The sequence below is a fragment of the Grampus griseus genome, assembly GCF_964374135.1.
Source record: "Grampus griseus genome assembly, chromosome: 19".
Taxonomy (NCBI): Eukaryota; Metazoa; Chordata; class Mammalia; order Artiodactyla; family Delphinidae; genus Grampus; species Grampus griseus.
Genome location: NC_139013.1, coordinates 19230931 through 19254947, shown reverse-complemented (window position 1 = coordinate 19254947; position 24017 = coordinate 19230931).

Below are 24017 nucleotides of genomic sequence, written 5' to 3'. Positions count from 1 at the left end.
AGAAATATCTCCCCCAAAGTTGTCAATCATTAACCAAATCCCAGGAGGGAAACCATGACTGTGGCCCGCAGCAAGTTGCCAGGGATACCTCAGTTCCCCGAGCACTGAAATTCAAAGGATGCTGTGATCACTCTACCACGAACATAGATTCTCCCAACCCTCTTTGTCACACTTAGAATATGACCAGGGATTGGGTCCCCAGAGCTTCACTTTGCATGGTTTTCCATCAAAAATATGGCAGAGAGCAACACAGAAAGAAGATCAGAAGAAAAATGTCTCCAAATTTAATTTTAGGAATGGACAAACGCCGTCAATTCACATATATGTGTCCACTCCATCCTTTCCGACCTTTAGCCTGATAACTAGCTGGGTAGCATTTAGTATTAAGGCAGAAGTTTGGGCAAAGTACTTGTTGGTGGCAATGCTGCCCAGATGCAATGGAGATGATACCTAACTAGTGTCCAGAGTCCTGGGTTAGTCTCCCAGCTCCATCACTAATAGATTGGGAGACTTTGCAAAAGTGTTTCTGCCTCCCTGAACTTCAGTCTCCCTACATATAAAGATTAGGCTACAACAGAGGTTGGTAAACTACGGCCCAAAGGGCAGATCTGACCTGCAGCCTGCTTGTGTAAATAAAGCTTTATTGAGCATAGCCATGCACCTTCATTTACGGATTATCCATGGCTGCTTTCATACAGCAATGGCAGAGTAGTTGTGAGAAAGACAGAGTGGTGCACAAAGCTGAAAATATTTACTCTATGGCGTTTACAGACAAAATCTGCCGCCCCTGGACTAGCGTGGGGCTCGCTAAGGTCCCTTCCAACTCCTTTTTTCTGTAATTCTTATACCTGATGACACTTTGGAGGATCAGCTATGGAAGAGGTGGAGAAACTGAAAAATGTGCCATCAGACTCCTAATGTCAGCCCCTGTGTGTGTTGTGCTTGCCCAGTGTCTGTGCCCCAGCTGATCCCACTGCTGTCCCTTGGGCCTGCTCCTCGGCAGTGGGTAGGGGACACAGAGAGCCAGGGTACTTGCTGGTGTCTGCAAGGCCATGAGACCTGGCAGAAGTCCACCGGGTTCTCAGCCACCTGATGACATCCATACCCCAGGTCTGTGGGCTGAGTCACTCCCATTTTGCTTCCATCACTGTCTAAATTCGAGCCAATACACCCTTCCACCATCAGACTTCTACCTCTTTCATTCTCCTCTCTTATTTGTTAAACAAATCCTGATCTGCCTTTTTAGGTTGCTCTTGAATTTTATGGCAACATATAATAAACATCTGACTGCTTTTATTTCTATTTAACTTTTATCTCGAATGTCTCTGCTGTTTCAAACCAAATATTTATAGCATCGCACAGCCGCCGTGATTTCATTCCTCACCAATACTGTCACTCCCTCCTGCTTGCCTTCACCAACTCTTCAGAGAATCTGGGGAATCCTCCAGCAAATGTTTCCTTTTGCCCCCACAGGGCTCCCAGCCTCGAGCTGTGAGTCATTGGGTGCCCAGCAGAGCAGTAGCTTTCCAGGCAGCCTTGGCCTCGGCTCAGAGTCAGGCCACCTCTTGGTGACTCATGGCCTTTCTATGCCTTGCATCTTCACAATCAGCTCTGTGCTAGACCAGCCCACCTGTGGGAGGAGCTTGACGCTCCGGGGGAGCACCCTGCCTTGTCTGTTAAGGAGCAGACCTTGTGTGTTGGGCAGGGAGAAGGGCATTGCTAGCCCTCTGTCTACTCTGAGGCCTCCCTTTCCCCAGCACCTCAGGTCTTGCCCAAGCCCTCGAGTCCAGCTCCTCAGTCTACCTGTGTTTGCCTTCAGTCTTCACAGACATCAACAAGTATATCCAACAACCCTAACAATCTTCTCTTCACTCAGGACTCTGGTCTCTACTTGGTGACTGGTCCAAAAGCCCTAGCACAGGATGCCCATCCAAGTCTAGTGCCCTAAAGACAGCAGCCTTACCTGGTGGAGGACGATGCTCTGGACTTGGAGGCTGAAGACCTCACTCTTTCTCTCTGAGCCTCAGTTTCCTCACCTGTAAAATGGGAATCACAATGCCTGCCTGGCTGGACTCACAGGGCTGCCTTGAGGATCCCAAAAGATGCCACCCGAGGAAGTACTTTGCAAACTGCAGCTCTCTTTCCCGTGGGAGGAGGTGGAGAGGAGCCCCAGCCCGTTGCAAGCCCAGGCCTGAGTCCATCAAGGGAGCTAGCCAAATGCTGCTTATCTCCCTTGGTGTCTCGGGCCCCCAGGGCTGGAGAGGTCTGCTGTGGTCTCCTGGGCTGCCTTTTCTCATCACATCTGTGACAACAAACACAAAGCCCACCAGGCTCTGCGCATGGCTTCTTGCGGATAAATCCTCCTCACTGTTCCTCACTCCTCATGAGACATTCCTCCAGGGAGCTTGCTGATGGACCAGAGAGGGCAGAGAGTGCACTGCAGAAAACCAGCTCACCCTCCCTTCCCCGGCATGTCTGGCACCTGGCCAAGACTGCTGTCTAGTTACCCAGAGGGCCACCTACATGGGCCTTGATGAGAGCCTCCCATTTGGTTTTGCAAGCCTTCTGGTGCTTTAAACCCCGTCTGAGGCAAGTTATGGATGGCAGCCACACATCTAGAGAGTTGGGGTGACCTTCCCAAGGTTCCCCACCTCCCACCTTCCCACCCATGAGGGAATCCCTTTCCAACTCCACTAAAAAGTCATCTTGCACTGCACCAGGGAGTCCCAAACACCAGAACTCGGCCAATCTCTATCAAAACTTTCACTGGTTGTGTTAGTCAGGACACTTGTTCACCTAACTGAAAAACTCCAGAGGTCATTTAGTTTCAAGTACAACTTAATCCAGGGGCTCAAGCGATATCATCCTGAAGCCATGTTTTACTGGCAGTACCAACTGTGTGCAGGCTGTGGAGCTGCAGGGGTTCTCATCTAGTGCTGGAGGGTCAGAACCTGGCCCAACCACTTTGCAGAATTGTTGGGCACGACCTGCAGATGCTGAGAAAATGCATAATCTATCCAGGAAAATTTTAGGTCCAAGCCCAAAAGAAATGAAGGCTCGTGTCCACCAGAAGAGACACAAGACTGCCCATGGTGGTTTGACTCATTATAACAGCCAAAACCTAAAGACAACCCAAATATCCAGTGCAGTAGACCAGGTAGATAATGTGGAATATATTCATGCAAGGAAATACTACGCCAGAGAACAACACACAGCAACGTGGATGACCTCATAGCATAATGTGTGAGTGAAGAATCCAGGCACAGAGACTGCTTGCTTTGTAGGAGTGGCTTTATTTTTGTGAAGTTCAAAAATAGCAGTTATCCTTGCAAGTGTTCTGAGTAGAAGGAGACGCAAGGGAACCCTGGGGAGCTGAAATGTTCTCTGTCTCGGTCTGGGTGCTGGTTCACAGGTGTATAACTATGTAAAATTGTATCAAGCTGCACAATTAAGATTTGTGCCTGTTCCCATACGAAAATTACACCACAATAAAAATATCTCAAGAACAATCCTAAAAAGGGAAGAAAGAAACCCTGTTTCTCAGTATCTCTGTTCTGCTTCATTCTTGGTGAGGGGTCCCCATGTGGTGGCAAGGTGGTCATCACTGGCTCCAGGCTGACATCCCCCCGGGTCCACCGAGCCTGTTCTCTAGTTGTCCCAGGAAGTGACTTTCCTTAGCACGACTAATATGTGCTCACACCCGAGTCCATTCTGCAGCTGAGGTGGAGTCAAGTGGAGGAGGGGGGATGCTCTGGCTGGCCAGGCTTGGGTGGCAGGAGCTTGGGACAGGAGCACCCAGGCAACTGTAGTGAGGTGGGGGAAGAGTGGGTTCCCAAAGGACGAGACATGTGGCTAACCCAAAGAGTTAACGAATGCTAGCAAGTCCCTTGTCCTAAGTGAAGGGAGAAACATATGGGCAGTGTGTGTGTGTGTGTGTGTGTGTGTGTGTGTGTGTGTGTGTGTAAACTTAATTTCATGCACACAGTTACTTGGGATTCAGTTGCTATTCCAGAGGCTGTGCTTCAGAGCCCCTTTAGGAATGAAGAACTTTATTCCCCTACCTGCTGGGAGGGTTGTTGGCTGACAGTCTTCCATTACCAGCCCGCTTCAGGAATCACCCCACCTGGAGACAGCTGCCTGGCCCAGGTCATGCCTAGTTCCCTGGAGAAGCTCCATGAAAGGACTAGTTGACAAGTATATTAAAGCCCACCCCTGGCCCGTCCTCAACACAATCCTGAAGTCTGTTACAGCTCCAAAGCTTCTTCAGGTCAGCTGAGACCTTGTTGAGACAGCACTGCAGCCTAAATTCTCCCTCAATCCACCCTGCCTCTTCCCTTCCCCACAGTCTTTGAGTCCACGAACTTTCCCTTGTAAACCTTCTGCACAAAAATCCACATCTCAGAGCCTTCCTTCTGAGGAGCACAAAGGGTGATCATGGCCAACTGTCCTCCCTTGTGATGGACCACCCTTTATTCTGAGGTGTGGCAATGCTCTTTCTGCTGTGAGATGGTGACTACTATCAGATAAGAGTCTCTATTTTACTTTCCCTGACCTTAACAACAGGAACAACTGGCCACCTAAGGGGGTTCCCAGATTTCCTTTGATGTTTTGTTGGGGTATCATATTCAAAAGTCCAGGGCTTCCCTGGTGGCGCCGTGGTTGAGAGTCCGCCTGCCGATGCAGGGGACACGGGTTTGTGCCCCGGTCCGGGAAGATCCCACATGCCGCGGAACGGCTGGGCCCGTGAGCCATGGCCACTGAGTCTGTGCGTCCGGAGCCTGTGCTCCGCAATGGGAGGGGCCACAACAGTGAGAGGCCTGCGTACTGCAAAAAAAAAAAAAAACAGTCCAAGGACCACTGCCGGTTCTCAGCACATTGGCTCTTTGCCTGTGCTCTGTCTCAGGAGCAATCAAATGAAGTCCACACATGAGGTACCCTCCTGCCTGCTCTGGTAAACTTTGGATCATGTGTAATTTCAGCCTCTAGCTGCCAGTGCATCTTGCTCCCCCTCAAGAAAACATTTGTCATGGAAGTCTGCTGTTTTTCACCCATCCAGCATCCATCCACTTTCTTTTGGAGGGAAGGCATCTATTTTCATTTGGGAACCACCTCTTCCCTGCTCTCAATCCATGTGTTTGGGAAGGATTTTCCTTCCCCTTTTCCAATGAGAGTTGGGATGTGGCCCTGGACCCAATAAAAACACTTTATCCCTGAAGCCCCTAAAGTGATTGGTTCAGAGGTACACATCATCACCCGAGCTAGGCTAGAAAGACCACATCCCAGGACCTGGGTGGCCCTCCTGAGGATAAGCTGCCCTCTGTCCATGGTGGTTACTCACTGTGGGCACCATGAGCCCAGAGATGGATAGGAAGTGAGGTAGGAGGATCAGAGCCAAGGGATGGAGAGGACTGGAGACCCACCCCTGACAGTTTTGTTTTAGTATCTATATTCAGCCATACCTAGGACAACATACATCCACACTTTCCATTTATGTGAGCTGATCCATTCCTTTTACCTCCCTTGAGCCAATTTGCACTAAATTTTTGTCACTTGGCTACAAAAGGGCCCCAATTATTACAAAATTTCTGAATAGAAGTGATGAGAGGAGCTTGGATTGGCTCCAGTAATAAATGTGAAATGAAATAATTTGAACCCCCCTAAACCTACATCAAAGCGTACAACCCAAACTCACAATTGTGAACTATCCTCTCTAGGACAAGGGTGTCCAGTCACTACACTTTATTACTCCTTGATTCTCTTGGGTCCCAGCCTCCACCAGCACTTGTCCAAAGTCCTAAGCTCAGCCCTTGATCATTGTTAGCCTGGAAGACAGGGGTCAGCAAGCTAACAGCCCACCGGCCAAATCTGGCCCGCCAGCCATTTTATGCTGCCTGGGAGCTAGGAATGGCCTTCGCATTTTAAATGGTTGGGGGAAAAGAAGATTAATATTTCTTACCATGTAAAACGTATGTTAAATTCACATTTCAGTGTTAATAAACAAAGTTTTATTGGGACACAGCCATGCTTACTTGTTTGTGTGTCTATGGCTGCTTTCACATCACAACAGCAGAGCTGATTTATGACAGAGACTGTATGGCCCACAGGTCTGAAATATTTACTGTCTACTCTTTAGAGGAAAGTTAGCAACTCTTCCTCAAAGTCTCTGGAAGTGTGACATTCACAGTTCAGTACTTGGGACCCTGTAGCACCAACAATGAAAAGCATTTCTCTTTAAATGTACATATTTTCCCACTTCTTAGACAGTGAGCAACTCAGGATATAGAGGCATTTTTATCCATTTAACGTTTCCAGGACCTAGCTCTGAGCCAAACATGCATGGTCCTGCAATAAGTCTTAGCTGAGAGAAAACAAAAATGATTCTATGTTAATTATATCTTGATAAAAATTTTAAAAAGAAAGAAAACAAAAATAAAATGTTAAATAAATCTAAAACAAAAATAATCACAGAAAATGTGAAGTTGCCATTGTCGACTGCAAAGAAATGCACAACGTGAGAGTTGTGAGTTGAGTTTTACTTGGTTTAAAATGAATACCATAGAGGCTGGTGCCTCAGCCCAGTGCAGCGTAAGACCAGGCAAGGAGTGAACCTACACAGCCCAGCACCTTCCAGCGTCCTCAGGACCAGGCGATCGCTGCTGCCCTTTCTCTGGATGCCGAGCAAAACACAGGCACCCCTGCCTGCTACACAGTTCTCATCTTTCCTGTTGGATGAGGTCACCTGTAGATCCAGGCTGGGCCTTACAGGCTTCCCGGTTGGAGGAAAGGCATCAGTGTTCCAGTGAAGGACCTTTTCCAGGACACACAAGATGACAGTTGCCAAGTCCTGTATGAGGTCCTGGGTGAGGAAGCCTTGCAATGACCAAGAGTTCCTGTTGCTCCACATCCTTACTAGCATTTGGTGTTATCCATGTTCTGGATTCTGGCCGTTCTTACAGCCTTTCTTATGATGCATGTCAGATATATATTCAGCGCTGCAGAGGAATGTTTCAGGGGTAAAAAAGAGAGAAGAGAATTTTGGCTAAAAATTATAACTTATTCTGATAAGAAAAAAGGAACGTTCGGGAGGACCTTCAAGATGGCGGAGGAGTAAGACGTGGAGATCACCTTCCTCCCCACAAATACGTCTATATGTGGAACAACTCCTACAGAACATCTACTGAACGCTGGCAGTAGACCTCAGACTTCCCAAAAGGCAAGAAACTCCCCATGTACTTGGGTAGGGCAAAAGAAAAAAGAGAGAAAAAAGAATAGGGATGAGACCTGCACATCTGGGAGGGAACTGTGAAGGAAGAAACGTTTCCACATACTAGGAAGCTGCTTCACTGACAGAGACAGGGGTGGCAGGGGGAAGCTTCAGAGCCATGGAGGAGAGTGCAGCAACAGGGGTGCAGAGGGCAAAGTGGAGAGATTCCCACACAGAGGATCGGTGCCGACCAGCACTCACCAGCCCGAGAGGCTTGTCTGCTTACATGCTGGGGCAGGTGGGGGCTGGAAGCTGAGGCTTGGGCTTTGGAGATCAGATCCACAGCCTAAAGGGGGCTAGTGCACCACAGCCAGCCTGGAGGGAGTCCGGGAAAAAGTCTGGAACTGCCTAAGAGGCAAGAGATCATTGTTTCTGGGTGCGCAAGGAGAGGCGATTCAGAGCACCACTTAAATGAGCTCCAGAGAGGGGCGCTAGCCACAGCTATCAGCGCAGACACCAGAGACGGGCATGAAACACTAAGGCTACTGCTGCAGCCACCAAGAAGCCTGTGTGCCAGCACAGGTCACTATTCACACCACCCCTCCCGGGAGCCTGTGCAGCCACCACTGCCAAGGTCCCGTGGTCCAGGGACAACTTCCCCAGGAGAGCACATGGTGTGCCTCAGGATGCTGCAATGTCACACTGGTCTCGGTGGCCGCAGGCTTGCCCCGCAGTCCGTACCCCTCCCTCACCCAGCCTGAGTGAGCCAGAGCCCCTGAATCAGCCATTTCTTTAACCCCCTCCTGTCTGGGCAAAGAACAGATGCCAGAGGAAGACCTACACACAGAAGTGGGGCCAAATCCAAAGCTGAACCCCGGGAGCTGTGCGAACAAAGAAGAGAAAAGGAAATATCTCCCAGCAGCCTAAGGAGCAGTGGATTAAAGCTCCACAATCAACTTGATGTACCCTGCATCTGTGGAATACATGAACAGACAATGAATCATCCCAAAATTGAGGCAATGGAATTTGGGAGCAATTGTAGACTTGGGGTGTGCTTTCTGCATCTAATTTGTCTCTGGTTTTATGTTTATCTTAGTTTAGTATATAGAGCTTATTATCATTAGTGGTAGATTTGTTTATTGATTTGGTTGCTCTCTTCCATATATATATATATATATATATATATATATATATAGTAATTTTTCTCTTTTTGTGAGTGTGTATGTGTATGCTTCTTTCTCTGATTTCATCTGTATAGCTTTGCTTTTACCATTTATCCTACGGTTCTGTCTGATTTTTTTGGTTTTTGTTGTTTTCTGTTTTTAGTACAATTTTTAGCACTTGTTACCATTGGTGGATTTGTTTATTGGGTTGGTTGCTCTCTTCTTTCTTTCTTTCTTTTTTAAATTATTTTAATAACATTTTTTTTATATAACTTTATTTTCTTTTTTTTTCTCTCCCTTTTCTTCTGAGCCATGTGGCTGACAGGGTCTTAGTGCTCCGGCCAGTATCAGGCCTGAGCCTCTCAGGCGGGAGAGCTGAGTTCAGGACATTGGACCACCAGAGACATGCCAGCCTCACGTAATATCAAATGGCAAAATATCTCCCAGAGATCTCCATCTCAATGCTAAGACCCTGCTCCACTCAACGACCAGCAAGCTACAGTGCTGGACACCCCATACCAAACAACTAGCAAGACAGAAGCACAACCCCACCCATTAGCAAAGAGGCTGATAAAGTCATAAGTTCACAGACAACCCAAAACACACCACCAGACATGGTCCTGCTCACAAGAAAGACAAGATCCAGCCTCATGAACCAGAAAACAGGCACCAGTCCCCTCCACCAGGAAGCCTACACAACCCACTGAACCAACTTACCCACTGGGGACAGACACCAAAAACGACAGGAACTACAAACCTTCAGCCTGTGAAAAGGAGACCCCAAATGCAGTAAGTTAAGCAAAATGAGAAGACAGAGAAATACATAGCAGATGAAGGAGCAAAGTAAAAACCCACCAGACCAAATAAATGAAGAAGAAATAGGTAGTCTACCTAAGAAAGAATTCAGAGTAATGATAGTAAAGATGGTCCAAAATCTTGGAAATAGAATGGCGAAAATACAAGAAACATTTAACAAGGGCCTAGAAGAACTAAAGAGCAAACAATGATGAACAACACAATAAATTAAAGTAAAAATTCTCTAGAAGGAATCAATAGCAGAATAACTGAGGCAGAAGCACGGATAAGTGACCTGGAAGATAAAATAGTGGAAATAACTACCTCACATCAGAATAAAGAAAAAAGAATGAAAAGAATTGAGGACAGTCTCAAAGACCTCTGGGACAACATTAAACACAACAAAATTTGCATTATAGGGGTCCCAGAAGAAGAAGAGAAAAAGAAATGGACTGAGAAAATATTTGAAGGGATTATAGTTGAAAACTACCATAATATGGGAAAGGAAATAGTCAATCAAGTCCAGGAAGTGAAGAGAGACCCATACAGGACAAATCCAAGGAGAAACACGACAAGACACATATTAATCAAGCTATCAAAAATTAAATACAAAGAAAAAATACTAAAAGCAGCAAGGGAAAAGCAAAAAATAACAGACAAGGGAATACCCATAAGGTTAACAGCTGATTTCTCAGCAGAAACTCTGCAAGCCAGAAGGGTGTGGCAAGACATATTTAAAGTGATGAAAGGGAAAAACCTACAACCAAGATTACACTACCCAGCAAGGATCTCATTCAGATTTGATGGAGAAATTAAAACCCTTACAGACAAGCAAAAACTAAGAGAATTCAGCACCACCAAACCAGCTTTACAACAAATGCTAAAGGAACTTCTCTAGGCAGGAAGCAGAAGAGAAGGAAAAGACCTACAATAACAAACCTAAAACAATTAAGAAAATGGTAATAGGAACATACATATCAGTAATTACCTTAAATGTAAATGGATTAAATGCTCCAACCAAAAGACAGAGACTGGCTGAATGGATACAAAAACAAGACCCGTATATATGCTGTCTCCAAGAGACTCACTTCAGACCTAGGGACACATACGGACTGAAAGTGAAGGAATGGAAAAAGATATTCCATGTAAATGGAAATCAAAAGAAAGCTGGAGTAGCAATTCTCATATCAGACAAAATAGACCTTAAAATAATGACTATTACAAGAGACAAAGAAGGACACTACATAATGATCAAGGGATCAATCCAAAGAGAAGATGTAACAATGGTAAATATTTATGCATCCAACATAGGAGCACCTCAATACATAAGGCAAATGCTAACAGCCATAAAAGGGGAAATCGACAGTAACACAATAATAGTAGGGGACTTTAACAGCCCACTTTCACAAATGGACAGATCGTCCAAATGAAAATAAATAAGGAAACACAAGCTTTAAATGACACATTAAACAAGATGGAGTTAATTAATATTTATAAGACATTCCACCCAAAAACAACAGAATAAACTTTCTTCTCAAGTGCTTATGGTCTATTCTCCAGAATAGACCATATCTTGGGTCACAAATCAAGCCTTGGTATATTTAAGAAAGTTGAAATCGTGTCAAGTATCTTTTCTGACCACAACGTTATGAGATAGATATCAATTACAGGAAAAAAAACCTGTAAAAAAAAAAAAAACACATAGAGGCTAAACAATACACTACTTTATAACCAAGAGATCACTGAAGAAATCAAACAGGAAATCAAAAGATACCTAGAAACAAATGGCAGTTAAAACACGATGACTGAAAACCTATGGCACACAGCAAAAGCAGTTCTAAGAGGGAAGTTTATAACAATGCAATCCTACCTCAAGAAAAAGAAACATCTCAAATAAACAACCTAAACTTACACCTAAAGCAATTAGAGAAAGAAGAAAGAAAAATCCCTAAAGTTAGCAGAAGGAAAGAAATCATAAAGGTCAGATCAGAAATAAATGAAAAAGAAATGAAGGAAACAATACTGAAGATCAATAAAACTAAAAGCTGGTTCTTTGAGAAGATAAACAAAATGGATAAACCATAAGCCAGACTCATCAAGAAAAAAATAGGAGAAGACTCAAATCAATCACCTATCCTTCTCAAACTCTTCCAAAATAGAGCAGATGAAGGAACACTCCCAAACTCATTCTACGAGGCCACCATCACCCTGATAACAAAACTAGACAAAGATGTCACAAAAGAAGAAAGCTACAGGTCAATATCACTCATGAACCTAAATGCAAAAATCCTCAACAAAATACTAGCAGACAGAATCCAACAGCACATTAAAAGGATCATACACCATGATCAAGTGGGGTTTTCCCAGGTATGCAAGTGTTCTTCAATATATGCAAATCAATCAATGTGATAAACCATATTAACAAACTGAAGGAGAAAAGCCATATGATCATTTCATTAGATGCAGAAAAAGCTTTTGACAAAATTCAACACCCATTTATGATTAAAAAAAAAAAAAAACCCTCCAGAAAGTAGGCATAGAGGGAACTTACCTCAACATAATAAAGGTCATATGTGACAAACCCACAGCCAACGTTGTTCTCAGTGGTGAAAAACTGAAACCATTTCCACTAAGATTAGGAACAAGACAAGGTTGTCCACTCTCACCACTATTATTCAACATAGTTTTGGAAGTTTTAGCCACAGCAATCAGATAAGAAAAAGAAATAAAAAGAATCCAAGTCAGAAAAGAAGAAGTACAGCTGTCACTGGTTGCACATGACATGATACTATACATAGAGAATCCTAAAGATGCTACTAGAAAACTACTACAGCTAATCAATGAATTTGATAAAGTAGCAAGATACAAAATTAATGCACAGAAATCTCTGGCATTCCTATACAATAATGATGAAAAATCTGAAAGAGAAATTAAGGAAACACTCCCATTTACCACTGCAACAAAAAGAATAAAATACCTAGGAATAAATCTACCTAAGGAAACAAAAGACCTGTATGCAGAAAACTACAAGACACTGATGCATGAAATTAAAGACGATACAAACAGATGGAGAGATATACCATGTTCTTGGATTGGAAGAATCAACATTGTGAAAATGACTATACTACCCAAAGCAATCTACAGATTCAATGCAATCCCTATCAAACTACCAATGGCATTTTTCACAGAACTAGAAAAAAAAATTCACAATTTGTATGGAAACACAAAAGACCCCGAATAGCCAAAGCAATCTTGAGAAAGATAAATGGAACTGGAGGAATTGGGCTCCCTGACTTCAGACTATACTACGAAGCTACTACGATTACTACAAAGTAATCAAGACAGTATGGTACTGGCATAAAAACAGAAATATAGATCAATGGAACAAGATAGAAAGCCCAGAGATAAACCCATACACATATGGTCACCTTACCTTTGATAAAGGAGGCAAGAATATACAATGGAGAAAAGACAGCCTCTTCAATAAGTGATGCTGGGAAACCTGGACAGCTTCATGTAAAAGACTGAAATGAGAACACTCCCTAACACCATACACAAAAATAAACTCAAAATGGATTAAAGACCTAAATGTAAAGCCAGACACTATAAAACTCTTAGAGGAAAACATAGGCAGAACACTCTATGACATAAATCACATTAAGATCCTTTTTGACCCACCCCCTAGAGTAATGGAAATAAAAACAAAAAGAAACAAATGGGACCTAATGAAACTTAAAAACTTTTGCACAGCAAAGGAAACATAAACAAGACGAAAAGACAACCCTCAGAATGGGAGAAAATATTTTCAAATGAGGCAACTGACGAAGGATTAAACTCCAATATATAGAAGCAGCTCATGCAGCTCAATGTAAAAAAAACCAAAAATCTAATCTAAAAATGGGCAGAAGACCTAAATAGACATTTCTCCAAAGAAGATATACAGATTGCCAACAAACACATGAAAGGATGCTCAACATCACTAATCATTAGAGAAATGCAAATCAAAACTACAATGAGATATCACCTCACACCAGTCAGAATGGCCATCATCAAAAAATCTACAAACAATAAATGCTGGAGAGGGCGTGGTGAAAAGGGTACCCTCTTGCACTGTTGGTGGGAAAGTGAATTGATACAGTCACTATGGAGAAGAATATGGAGGTTCCTTAAAAAACTAAAAATAGAACTACTATGTGACCCAGCAATCCCACTACTGGGCATATACCCTGAGAAAACCATAATTCAAAAAGAGTCATGTACCACAATGTTCATTGCAGCATTATTCACAATAGCCAGGACATGGAAGCAACCTAAGTGTCCATCGACAGATGAATGGATAAAGAAAATATGGTAGATATATACAATGGAATATTACTCAGCCATAAAAAGAAATGAAATTATGTTATTTGTAGTGAGGTGGATGGACCTAGAGACTGTCATACAGAGTGAAGTAAGTCAGAAAGAGAAAAACAAATACCGTATGCTAACACATATATATGGAATCTAAAAAAAAAAGAAAAAAGGTTCTTAAGAACCTAGGGGCAGGACAGGAATAAAGATGCAGATATAGAGAATGGACTTGAGAACATGGGAAGGGGGATGGGTAAGCTGGGATGAAGTGAGAGAGTGGCATGGACATATATACAATACCAAATGTAAAATCGATAGCTAGTGGGATGCAGCTGCATAGCACAGGGAGATCACCTCAGTGCTTTGTGTCCACCTAGAGGGGTGGGATAGGCAGGTGGGAGCGAGATGCAAGAGGAAAGAGATATAGGGATATGTGTATATATAGAACTGATTCACTTTGTTATACAGCAGAACCTAACACACCATTGTAAAGCAATTATACTCCAATATAGATGTTAAAAAAAAAAAAAGAGTACTATAGCCTGGGAGACAGAATTTCAGATAGCTCTGAGAAACTACTCCAGAGAGGTAGGGGGGAAATTCAGTATTATATATGATTTTAGCGAATGGGGGTACATTCAATCAAGCACATATTTTGACAGAGGCTTGCAGGTAATCACAAGGAGCAGATGTCACTATTTATGAATTTAGTGCTTTTCTAGATATGAGGAGATGTAAGAATTGGGCTCATAAAATCTTCTCCTGAAAATATCTAACTATCTGAAGACTTGTTCTGCCAGTTTTTCCCAGAGCCCAGAGTGTCTCATTCCTGATCTCCACCCTGAACTCCTTCCAGGGTGTGTTGAAGGTCAGTGGCTGCAGTGGCTATTGACCTAATCCTTGTATAGGCTGATGGCAAGTGCCAGTTTTTAGTTGGCGCCATTATGTTTTTAATGAGCTCTCTCTAGGTCTCCTTAGTGCAGAATTGTGTAGGCACCAAGGAATGAGAGCTCCAGCACTGAGTGACACATTCACCCTTGCTGTCCCTGGCAGAGCTGCTATTTGACTCAGAGGCTGACTTCAGAGGTCGAAGCTTCAATCTCAGCCCCAGCCTGTAAGTCACATAACTTTTCTGTGGCTTAGCTTCCATGTCTGTAAGATGGTGTGGTACGTGTTTACCTCTTAAGAGTTATGGGGATAAATAGGTTAACACTTAAGGGAAAATCCTCCAAAACAGTATCTTTTATTTTCATCCCTCATTACTTGTGTAAGAAAACAAGTTAAAGATCTTCATTTCTCTTACTGTTTCTTGTAAAAGCTGCAGGAAGGTGAAATAACCCCATTGAAACAGAACAATACACAAGTTGAGTGAATCATCATGGATCTTCATGAGTTAGATGATTATATTCCATAGTTTGGAGCGTAAGGAAGTATGAGGTGCCCTGTGTGTGATGGGCAGCGCTCACACCCTCTGAGACTTGGTTAACCCTTAGGTGCCAGACAGGCTTTCTACCCCAAGCTTGCCATCAAAACTGCTTTCTTCAAGGTTCCCAGTGATCTCCATGTGGTCAAATCTCATCACTAGCTCTTGGCATTTGGACGAGTTGAAGTCATCTCCTTCCTAAAGCTCTTTTTTCATGTGTCTTAGAGGATAGACCTCATCTGTGCTTCCTCCTAGACAACTGGTCAATCCTTCTTTTCCTTCCCAATCTCTTAACCTCAGCCATCATGCTGCAGGGTGCCCTCCTGTCTTCTATACGCACACTCTAAGCCACCTCATGTCACCCCGTGGTTTGCATGTGCTGATGGCTCCCAAATTTCTGACCCAGCTCCAATCTCTCCTCTAAACTCCAGACCCTCATGACCAGATGCCTATTGGATATCTCTTCAGAATCTCAGATTAACTGTATTTAAAGCCAACTCATCTTTTCTTCTCTCAAAGCCTGAGCTCAGTGTCCCCATCTTAGCAAATGAACCTGGGCATGGACTTGAGGGAGAAAAGGAATCAAAGATGATTCTAAAGCTTTTAGTCTGAGCAACTTGGTGATTGCCCATATGTTATGCTCTTTCTAGACTCTTTCATTAGCTGGGGGTAAATATGGATAAAGATATAAATATGGATACACACACATAAGGATATTATAGATATAGATTTGTTTATTGCTTCTCTGTCTTCTCTATTAGAAATTGGGCCCCATAAGAGCAGGAAATTGATGTCCTGTCCAAAGAAACCACAATGAACACAACAGATTGGTACACAGTAAGTGATCCCCAAACATGCCTTGAATAGCTGGCCTTGTACAACAAGAATGTTCCCTGGGTCTACAGAGTGACAGTGCTTCCTGGGCCACAAAAGAAGTAGGAGTGAAGCCCAGAACTCAATCCAGAGTATATTTTAAGACCACACAGTGATGAAAACACATCTCTGGGCTAAGGCAATGTGTTTACACACATGCCCTGAATTCAAAGGCAGATAGATACATAGATACATAGATACACAGATAGATAGATAATTAAATTGGTTCAAATGATGGATATCTAAATGGATGTTTTGTTCCAATTATGCCAAATGATGATGGTTATTTTGGGAAAATTTCATTTCACAATTGCTTATTTAGGTGACAGGTAGATAGATACTTTCAAGTTATTAAGCCTTGCCTGGGAGGTATGGGAAGAGAGTCTTCATGCTTCTTGCCTCTGCCATCAGCAAATCCTGAGCCGTACGCGCGTCATGCGTCAAGTTCCTGCTAGGCTCCAGGACAACATACCAGCACTCACGGAGCCTAAAGTCTAGTGGGCACCCAGAGTGAGAGGAAGAAGTAACTGTCTTCATTAACAGACAACAGTTGCCTATATAGAAAATCTGATGGAATCTACAAAAAAAAAAACTAAGAAAACTAATTAGTTTAGCAATTTTGCAGAATACAAAGGCAATACAAAACAGAGAGTTGTATTTCTATATACTAGCAATTAACAATTGTAAATTGGAATCTTTAAAAATATCATTTATGATAGCATCAAAAATATGAAATACTTTGTCATAAATGTGGCAAACGATATGAAAGACATGTACACTGACAACAAAGTATTATGAGAGAAATTAAAGAAGACCTAAATAAATGGAGAGATATAGACCATGCTTATGGGTTGGAAGTCTCAACATTATTAAGATGTCAATTCTTCTCAAATTGATTTAATGATATTTCAATCAATCAAAGTCTTAGCAGGCTATTTGCAGACATTGACAAGCTGGTTCATAAAATTCATATAGAAATACAAAGGACCTGGAATAGCCAAAACCACTCTGGAAATGAAGAACAAACCTGGAAAGTGAATACTATCTGATTTCAAGAATTATTATAAAGCTCTAATAATTGAAACAACATGGTATTGGCATAAAGATAGACAAATAGATGGACCAAATAAAATTGAGAATCCAGAAATAGGCCTATACATATATAGACAACTAATTTTTACAGAGGAGCAAAAGCAATGCACTGGAGAAAGAATAACCTTTTCAAAAAATGTAGCTGAAACAGTTGGATATTCATAGGCAAGAAAATGAATTTGAATACACACCTCACACCACATGCCAAATTCACTCAAAATGGAGTATTTACATTTTAAACTGTAAAGCTATACAATTTTTAGGAGAAAATCCTTGTGACCTTGGATTAAGCAAAAATATCTCAGATATGACACCAGAGCTCAGTCCATATAAGAAGAAATTGATAACTTGTACTTCATTGAAACTAATTTCTTCTCTTTGAAACACATTGTCAGGAGAATGAAAAGACAAAGTCACAGACTGGTAGATAATCCTTGCAAAGCCTATATCTGATAAGAGACTTGTATCAAGAACATACAAAGAACTCTCAAAACTCAACAATAACAAACAGCCCATTAAACATGGGCAAAATATTGGAACAGACATTTTATCAGAGAAGATCTATAGATGGGAAATAAGCACCTGAAAAGATGTGCAACATCTTTAGTCATTAGGGAAATTCAAATTAAAACCACGGTGAGATACCATTCCACACCTTTGAGAATAGCTGAAATAAAAGACTGATCACACCAAAACCGGGGAGGAACTGGAATCCTCACACACTGCTAGTAGTTGGACCACTTTGTAAAACAGTTTGGCAGTTTCCTAAAACGTCAAGCAGACATTCACCATATGATCCGGCCGTTCCACTCATAGATATTAAGCAAGAAAAAGGAAATATATATGAATACAAATACATGTACACAAATGTTCAGAGCAACTTTATCGATGTCAGCCTCAAATTGAAAACAACACAAAGTCCACTAACAGATGAATGGTTATGCAAATTATGGCAAATCTCTACGATGGAATACTGCTCAGAAACAAATAAGAATGAACTATTGAAATGTGCAACAGCATGAGTGAATCTAAAATAATTATACTGAATGAAAGAAGCCATATAAATAAAAAAGGACTTTCTGTATGATTCTATTTATATAAAACTCTAGAAAGCGTCAACTAATCTATAGTGACAGAAAGTAGATGCATGGTGGCCTGGGGCTGGAGGAGCAGAGAGGGATTATTAAGGGGCATGAAGCAACCCTTGGAGGGAATGATATAGTGGCTTTCTTGATTGTGGTGATGGTTTCACAGGTGTATCCATGTGTCAAAACTTATCAAATTGTACAGCTTAAACTTGTACAGATATTGTAGGTCAATTATACCTTAATAAAGCTGTTTAAAAAGAAGTCCAGTGGGGAAAACAATCAATCTTCCTGGTAGAATGCAGACTGTGTCAGTTTCTGGGGAGGAAACAGGGTCTGGAACTACATGAGCATTTAGCAGCGGACGCCGACATAGACCCTGGGCGGTGCATGGGGAGGGTCGGGGGAGTTTCTTCTGAGAGGGCAAGGTTTGAGCACATCCAAAAAGAGTTAACTATGTTTAGAGCTGGGTGGAGGGCAGCTGAGAAGGAAGGAAAAGATCCCAGAAAGAGGGAGCAGCTCGTAGGAATGTTTTGAGGTCGGATGGGGTGGGTTGCTCCTAGAACTTTAGCACAAAATGTATGGATGTTGTTTTGCTCAGCTTGTTTCTGCTCAAAGGAGAGGGCCTTTGGGGAAAAATGGGGAAACTGTCATACTCCAAATCTGTGGCCCCCTTGAGTGACCCTCAAGACCTCTTCAATTCATCAGAAAGACCTCCATAAACTAATCCATCCAGACTCCCGTTGACCACCACTCACCCCAGTCTTGGACAGGCTCAGCCTCCAGCCTGAACAGCTCTCGGGGCCCAGTCACGTCTGCTGAGGGGTTGCCCGATGTGAAGCAGAGTGACCTGATGGGAACAGGCAAGGTTGTGGTACAAGGCCCATCCCTGCCCTGCTCTCCTGGGTGGCCTTGGAAGGTTGCTTAACTGCTCTGGACCTCAGAGTCCTCACTTGCAATGAAGGGTCTACATTATAGATGGTTCTTATTCTCATTCCTGGGCCTTGGAAGGAGATGGAATGAGACCAAGAAAGCGAGATGTCTTTAGGAATGAGAAAGTGGTGTTTTAGTACAAAGGTTGTTCACTAAAGCACACTGTCTCCAGATGTGGCCAGCTGCTGTAGGGGCTTTGGTGCCCTGCCTGGTCCCCTGTGTGGAGCCTCTGGGTAAACCTATCTCCAGCTGCTCTGAGGGTGGGCCACTCAACTCTCACAGCTGTGCCCTTCTCTATAGAGAATCACCTCCTCCTCCTTTGGAAATACCTGGGAGGCTATGCCCTCCTTGGGGAGAAGGCTACCTATCCAATGACTAACTGATGGAGGGTGACAAAGCTCTTGCCTTAAGGCAGGACAACTCTGTGGTGTCATTCAAGCTCCAGAGCTCTGTGGAATCCAGCTGGGACTAGACTCCAGCTGGGGCCACAGCTTTGCCGGTTCTCTCCATGACGTCCCCTGTTTCATGAACAACCTCACTCCCTACCGAGAGCATCCCCTCCTTAAATGACTAGCCTAAGAGTCCTAGACAGTCTGCTTCTATGATGCCAGCTAAGACCCCAACAGTCTAAGGCTTCTTAACAGCAGTTTTAATCATCTTTGCCATAAGCCGTCCTGCTTCAGTCCCACAGGGATGATCCCACCGTCCCCTTTCCCAGAACCTACCTCAGAATGAGGGGGAGTGTGGGGCCTGGGACCTGACTCTCTCCTGAATGTCTTGTTCACCCTCTCTTTTCCAAAAACACATTTCAATAGCTTTAATTTAATCAAAACGTTCTTGACTGAGATCATTAAAGTCTCTGAGAGAGGCATTTAATTCTAAATTCACCATATCCACGGCGTAGCAGTTGAGTAACTGAAAAATCAACTTTATGTCATAATAGTTTGTTAGAATGTTTGTTTACTCTTCATCTGAGACACGCTAATTAAAACAAGAGGCCTTCACAAGCAATCCAGTTAGCAAATGGGATTGGTTAATAATAAGGGATGGTTGGTAATTACGGGGAAGCCCAATATCCCCACGCACATGGGCTGGGCATCAGAAAGCATTTGGGGAGATCGTGTTGGACGATGGCTGCTCATTGGGGTTCTACCAAAAGCATTTCTTTGGCCATGCCCTCCCTCACCAACACATCTTATGGACATCTCTGAGAAACATTTATTTTTCCTGAGTCACCAAATCTTTAACTCATCTTGACAGGATATGATTAAGGACCCTTATGAATTTCTATGTCACTAGGGCTGAGCTATTTCAACTTTCCCACAGACTTGGCTGGAAGTTTGTGGTTCCCACTCCCCCTCTCACTAGCTCCTCATTCAGGAAAACAGAGCTGTCCTGGAAGGTACACCCTCTGTCAGCTCCAGGAGACCCTAGCCAGCCCTCCCGGCTTCCCAAGGCCCCTTCAAACAGATGCACCCTTCACAATCTGGGGGTCTCATTGCTCACTGATAGTTCAGGAACACCTCCAAACACAGACACTTGGGGGTCTGGGATGCATTCATTAAAGTGCAAAATATCAACCCCTCTGTCCCTCCAGTGACCCCTTCCACACACCCCCATCTTGCCACATCTGCCTTTATGCATAATTGCACATACACAAACAATTTTCTCCCTACTTCCCTTCCTCACATATCCAAGACCAATTACCCAGTGTCCTGCTTTCATCCTGCTCGACAAACTTTCCTTTGGCAATAATCCCTTGCTTCAGACCTCTGGGTATACATGCCCATCTTCACCCTCAGCTGTTACAGACCCTTTTGCCTCCTTGCCCTCCCAGTCCCTGGCTGGGGACCAGGAATCCTCACCTTCCCACAGACTCCTAGATGTCAGCACAAGAAGAAATCTTAGAGGTCATGTGGTCTCACTCACTTTAAAATAAGGAAACTGAGGCAGGGAGACAGTGACTGAATTTGGAAGGCTAACCCAAGGTCATGGTGCTATTTTTCATATCTAGATAACTAGATAATCTTCATATCTAGATAACCCATAGGCTGATTCTATCCATATTACTAGTCCTTGTAGCCCCTATGTTTTCTTGGTTCTGTGATGCAAAGACTTGGCCTTCCAGATACTAAAAGACTAATACAGGGAGATGTCATTAAAATATACCATGGTTGCATTTTAATGCAAATGTGAATTATGCAAATAAAAATAGTGTGATAAAAATATTAATAAAGTCTCACTTTTATGTGAAATTTGAAATATGTGAATGTCAAAAGCTGTATCAGATGAACACACTGGTCTTGGATTAGGTTCATTTTGTATGTGAGGGCTTTGGGAAGGTCCTATATGTACTATAACTGAGGGGGACTAAGGATCCTGAGGACTTCTTAAGGGCAGCAATTCCTGCTGTCTCCTCTAGACCCGGCACAAAGAAGAAGTGCTTGGTAACTTGGTAGTTGTAGTTGTAGGTGGGAGGAGGGGATGAATGATGGATGCCTTTCCCCGCACCTCCCACGCAGAAGCCCTGCAGACTCCAGTCCCAGAGCCTGCCCTGGGCAAGCCAGGCCTGCTGCCTCATGGTGACCTGTGGCAGGACACACCTGTGAGCACGGGGGCCTCTTCTGAGGGGCTGGGCTCTGCAGGGTGGTTGGTCCGTGAGGATGATGGAGTTCACACAGCCTGACTGCTGAGAGATGGTCCAGGAGAACCAGGGTGGGACTCAGGAGTCATCCAGGCCAAGGAGGCCTTCTTGCCTCCATTAGGGAAAACATCCCTGTGACCTCAGCCTTTTCTGTCCAGGAAACGCTGGCCTTTTGAGCTGCCATAACTGGTTTCTGGAAGTCCACTAGATTGATGTCTGAAACCAACTGCCTGCCTCTTCAATCTCACTGGTATTTGAGTGACTAATTCGTCTCGGGTGCTGCCCTAAGCCCTTCACAAATATCTCATTTAATTCTCCCAAAACTGCCTGAAGGGGGTAACATCATTTCTGTTTCCCAAATGAGGAAACTGAGGCTCTAAGAGGTGAAGAGGTCTGCATAGATTCCACAGCTGGTCTCTGTTGGAGCTGGGTTTGGAAACCACTGGACTCCAACTCCAGCTGTCTCCCCCGGTTCCCTGCCACACCCTGTTGTGGGCCCCCACGGTTACCTTCACCAGGTAACCAAGCCACTCACCTGGGGCAGATCTCGGGACACTCCTGAGATCAGCTTCCACCTGACCAGAGGGCATATGGCCACCACCACCCCCGGCCTGACAGAACCGAGGCTGAGCCCCTCTGACGGCCAAGTGCCAGTGACCACTTGCCAGGTGACTTTGTAACCCCCCAGGCCACACTTATGCCAGCTTCTACCTCTTTGCTCACTCCCTCTTTTCGGCTTGGAGTCCCTGTTCCTTCTCTGCCCCAAACCAACCCCATTTCACGGTCAGATTCAATCCCCACCTCACAGCTCTTGAGATCCCAGCTGACTTCTTCCTGTCTGACTCTCCGTGTTGGGGTTTGGCAGCATGTAACGAGTGATGTAAATACAAATGACACCGATGAGGAAGGCAGACTTGGAATAATTCAACGGGGTCTGTGAGAGCAGAGGGCAGAGGCCTTGTATAAAGGGGTGTCCACTCTTCGTACCAGCTTTTGGTTACCACATGAAAATGTGTTGGCAGATTTGACTTTTAAAAGGATGGTGGAGATCCAGCTTTTGTATGAAACGATTCCATTTTTAATGTAAATTAATTCCGATTTCTAAAACACTGTATATGCCAAGGAAAGCACACCTTTGGGCTGCATTGTGATCACAAACAAACAGTTTGCAACCTGTTTCCAAGAGCATGTGTGGTGTGTGTCATTGGGCCGGCATCTGAGTCTACATGGCCCTGCGTGAGTCCCCTGACTTTCTAGATGGGCGACTTGATTTTCCTACAAGCAAGCCCCTGCCGCCTTTCCAAAAATGAGGAAGGTGTCACTGATCACATTTCCTTTGCTATTCTGGCTCTTAGGGATTTCAGGGCAAAATTGAACTAAATCACAGAAGTTACTTCTACCCTGAATTCTTTCCTTTGTTCTTGTATTTTTACGCTTTCATTGTTAAGTGTTTCTGTGGCAAACCACCACAGAAATGTCATGAAAAAGAGGTAGGGAAGCGTTAACTCAAGACATGAATGAAATAGCTGTTGGGTCAGGAACCATTTCTTTTCCCATCCTTACCTTACCCTTTTCCATGCACAACCGGGCATGTGTATTTCTCAGGGGTCTTTAGTTGCAAGTAGAAGAAGGCAACTCTGGATGGCATCATGAAACGGGAATATTTTGGAAGAAGGAAGAGGAACTCAGAGAATATAAGGAAAAAAAAAAAAGAAGTGAAGACCCAGTTTAGGGAAGGATCTGGAACCAGAGCTGCTGCTGGCTGCCTCAGAATCTGACTCAGACTGTAATCTAGGACTGATGGATTCCAACTGTCATGGCTGCTTCTCAGGACTCAAATTCAGAGAGGTCAGTATTGCTTGGATAAAATTCCCTCTCTTTATCAGTCTCATCAAGACCCTCACAAAAAAGGGAGAGTGAATTCCCCAGAGGAAAATATGGGTGAAATTTAGGGAAAGAATGGATGTGTTAAATGGATCTCGCTGAAGTGTATTGAACTGAGCCAGACCTGGTGGAGTTGAAGAACCTAGCATGGGAGCGTTCACTCATTTCTTTGTTTCGTGTGAATCCAGTGGGACCCCTCATAGCTGGAATGAATCATGATCCTGGGAAGGAGCCCTTACTTAAGAAGTTGGACAGAGAAGGAGTCAGAGGCCCCCAGAGCCAATAGAATGTGGCAGGCCTAGCTAGGCTGCCCCTTCCACAAGCAGCCCACTCTGTTCACCAGGCCCCTCCCAGGGAATAGAACTACCTTGGTCTTTATATCCTTCAACTGACTGCATCTTTCCTCGGTGCTCAGCCTCCATGGCTATGTTCGAGCATCCTCAGCCCAGCCCCCAGGTTGCCAAGGCTCTGAGCCCCTCCATAGGCCGTGGGGTAAAAAATTCAAATCAGGATATCTACGGCTCTAGATCTCAGCTCTGGTTTTTCCAGTTTTCAGATTTTGAGCTGGTCT